This window comes from Heterocephalus glaber, unplaced genomic scaffold (assembly GCF_053883595.1).
Source record: "Heterocephalus glaber isolate CG9 unplaced genomic scaffold, H.glaber_assembly_v1.0 deba00000281, whole genome shotgun sequence".
NCBI lineage: Eukaryota > Metazoa > Chordata > Mammalia > Rodentia > Bathyergidae > Heterocephalus > Heterocephalus glaber.
This window is the reverse complement of record NW_028258139.1, coordinates 36,829,305-36,833,368: the sequence shown is the minus strand read 5'-3', so window position 1 is coordinate 36,833,368 and position 4,064 is coordinate 36,829,305. Positions and strand designations below refer to the sequence as shown.

General features: G+C 35.3%; 1 pseudogene; it reads left to right on the top strand.

The window, feature by feature from the left end:
- Window positions 1-476: 476 nt before the first annotated feature.
- On the top strand, window positions 477-1,124 carry LOC101716397 (eukaryotic translation initiation factor 4E pseudogene; annotated as a pseudogene).
- Window positions 1,125-4,064: the final 2,940 nt, after the last annotated feature.

Genomic DNA, 4,064 nt, shown 5'->3' with positions numbered 1-4,064 from the left:
AGTAAAATTTTCTCTTCACCTAGATTCTTAAATTAACCACATGATTATTTTTCAATTCTGAAATTAACTTTCTTAACTTTTATACTAAATTTTGTTACAAGTGTTTTTTTCTTAACCAGTTTGGTATAATTTAAATACTATCTAAGTAAGATTTTAATTTATTTGGTTTTGCTTAGAATTGCTCTCCTCCATGGAGAATATGCAATGTTCACATAAATATCTGTACATTTCTTTCCTTCAAGAACAAAATAAAACAGATTTTCAGGAGTTTTACTTTCCTCAACTTTATTGGGTTTATCATCAACAACAGGAAGTTTTGAATTCATGGAATCCTGTTAAGAAAAATGCCTACCAGTATTATTCCCATTCCAGTGAACTCGAAATTCTTTGCTTTTACTTTCTTTTCTAAAACAAAATAAGCTAGTTTTTCCTCTCACCCCGCTTCAGGAGTGGTTGTGCAATCAGACTGATCTAAAATGGCCACTGTGGAACCAGAAACCACCCCTACATCCCCCACCTGCAGAAGAGGAGAAAACAGAATCTAACCAGGAGGTTCCTAACCCAGAACACTATATTAAACATCCTCTTCAGAACAGATGGGCACTCTGGTTTTTTAAAAATGATAAAAGTAAAACTTGGCAAGCAAACCTTTGACTGATCTCTAAGTTTGATACTGTTGAAGACTTTTGGGCTCTCTACAACCATATCCAGTTGTCTAGTAATTTAAAGCCTGGTTGTGACTACTCACTTTTTAAGGATTGTATTGAGCCAATGTGGGAAGATGAGAAAAATAAATGTGGAGGACGATGGCTAATCACATTAAACAAACAAGCAGAGACAAAGTGACCTCTATCGCTTTTGGCTGGAGACACTGCTGTGCCTTATTGGAGAATCATTTGATCACTACAGTGATGATGTGTGTGGAGCTGTTATTAATGTTAGAGCTAAAGGTAATAAGATAGCAATATGGACTACTGAATGTGAGAACAGAGAGGCTGTTCAACATATAGGGAGAGTATACAAGGAAAGGTTAGAACTTTCTCCAAAGATAGTGACTGGTTATCAGTCCTATGCTGACACAGCTACTGAGTGGCTCTACCACTAAAAATAGGTTTGTTGTTTAAGAAGACACCTTCTTCTGAGTATTCTCATAGGAGTCTGTGTCAAGCAATCGAGATTTGGGAGCTGAACCAAAGCCTCTTCAAAAGTAGAGTGGACTGCATTTAAATTTGATTCCATTTAAATGTTACTAAGATATGAGAAGTCTCATTCGCCTTTGTCTTGTACTTCTGTTACTTCTGTGGGTTTTGTTTTGTTTTGTTTTTTAATTTTTGCTAGAGTATCCACCATTCTAATCAAAGAATTATAGTACACAGCATCCCTAGAATCCATACATGTGTTCCTGGTCCACTCTGTAATAGCTTAGTAGAATTACCATTACAAACACACTTTATCCATTTACAATATTCAAAAAAGAGCTTGTATTTCTATACCTTAACAGGAAGAAAATCATTACATTCCATTGTATGCAGGAGCATATTTTACTGGTTTGAAAGAGTATGATGCATACAGATGCATACAGTTTTCTAGAAATTTTCTTTGTTTCTTTTGACAGCATTATTTTTGCTGTACTCTTGCTGAAGGCTGCTAGATTTTAATTTATTTGTTTTCCTGCTTGATAACATTAGTGGTTCTGATTTCAGTTTTTCATTTGTTTTGCTTTTGTTTTTTTCCTCATGTAACACTGGTAAAGGATCCAGGAATATGACACAAGGGGGGCATAAACATGAATTTTGTGCATTCTTTGGTAATTTTTTTATAACTACAAAGCTTTGCTACAAATTTATGCATTTCATTCAAATCAGTGATCTGTGTTTATGTGATTTCCTAAACACGATTATGGATTATAAAAAAATATAACATCATAATTATATTCCTAACTAGAATTAGTATGTCTGTTTTTGTATCTCTATGGTGTATTTTAATACTTTGTATTACTTAGGTTATTTTGCTTTGGTTAAACATGGCCCAAGTAGAAAAGCAGTCCCATTCATATTAAGACAGTGTAAAAAACTGTAAATAAAATATCTACTGTGAATTGTCTTTTAGACACCTAGATTTGTCCTTTTATTTCCAACTCTGTAGAAGGAATTTGTACATTTTATTGCAAGGCAGTCTCTATTGTGTCTTGTCTTGTAGTGTCTTCCACCTGAACAGCATACATTTGGAGCACTAGTTTATTATGTTTACTATAATTTTTAATAAATTTAATAGGTAGTATATGTATGCAATTTAAAAAACAAAATAAGTTATCTAAAGGGAAAATTCCTCAATAATTTTGACTGTAGAAAGTGAGGCACACTTCAAGTTTATTGGTTAAATTGAACCTGACTATCTAAACCATCACTTTTATATCATTGAGCTTGATTCTGAACTCAAGTCTTGGAAATGGGCAGAGGTAGAAAATACTGTCTTCATTTTAAAAACTGAAGCAACTTGACAAAGTTCTAGTCAATATTGCCACTCAGTTTCATATACCTGCTAGGCTTAGGAACTGTTTCAAACACGAAGAATAAGTGGCAGATCAGAAAACTAAACATAGAAAACAGATGCTTAGTTATAATTTGATATTTGGAATTGGAATCTGGGAAATGAGTCCCAAACCTACCAAAATAGATGATGTGACCTTGGACATTTGACCTCCCTTTCCTGTGCACCCTATTTCTTGGATGTGAATGATCTTCCTAGAAGCCCTTTAGAAGTCAAATTCACCATAACCATCATTAGAGAAAATAAATTTTAATGTTTGAATTCTATCTAAGAAATATCTTAAATATTGAAATCTATTTTATCTGAAATAGAAAAGTTTTGACATTTCACTATGTCCAGAAGGTGGCAGAGTTGGGAAGCAAATGCTGTGCATTCACTAGTGGATCTCAGCTTTCAGCCACAATCACAAGCAAATAAAGCAGTGATCTTGCCATAAACAGGCTGAGCAATCAGCCAACTGACCTTCAGGCTTTATAATTATGTTCACTGCAGTGCCAGAGAGGTCATGCCTGCAATGCGCAGTGTGTTAGTTACTTCTCTCTCTTTGCTGAGACAAAATACCCTACACCCAAAGTTAAAGGGGAAAGGGTTTATTTAGCTCACAGTTTGTAGAGGTTTCAATCCATAATCAGCTGGCTCCAAGCAGAAGGGCATCCCAGAGAAGAAACAGTTCATGGTAACCACACAGTAACAAAAGCAACAAGGGACTTTAACAGCATCTTTCTTCCTGGTTTATCTTATCCAGACTACTTAGAGAGGATAGCACTCAAACCCTTTATCCTACCACCCCGGAGCCCAGGATTGCACCATGAATTAATCCCAGCATCACACACTCCAGATCCAGTCACCCCTGAAAAAGCCCCACCTCATTTGCATGAGGCTTTGAGGAACATCTAGACGTGGCCATAACACACACATTTCATTCCATAGAAGTTTGCATTGCTGGGAACCTTTCCTTTGCCTGGCAAATTCCATAGCAGTGCAAAGTCCATAGTTAACACTTGTAGATTCCAGTCAGCCTTCAAACCCATGTGGCGTTCCACACTTCTTCAGTAGTCTGGAGTAGCATTTCATTAAACATGAGCGAAGAATTCATGAGAAAAATAAGCGAATGCCTGGACTAGCCTATAAGTGACATTTTCTTATGTTAGGATCTGATAATATTCTTCTCACAAAATAATTAGTCCTTACCTATGTAAGGTAACATGTACTAAAGGATTTAGATGGGTTCTTTCCGTTAAAACAAAGAAATGATATAAAGCAATGTCAACATCATGGGGGTTTCATTAAATTATGTATGTGAAAAAGTCTCAGTAATTTTACTGTGAATAAAAATGTCAATATGCATGTGATATATAAATAGTATATAATCTTTAATAAACTTATCCAATCCCAACCCAGACATTGAAATTTATGCCTCACAAGGCATACTTATGGTCCTCAGAGCAGGCTACCCCATTTATCTCTAAATTTAGGCATAAGCCACGACAGATTTTGGAGTTCCTTTGATTTTA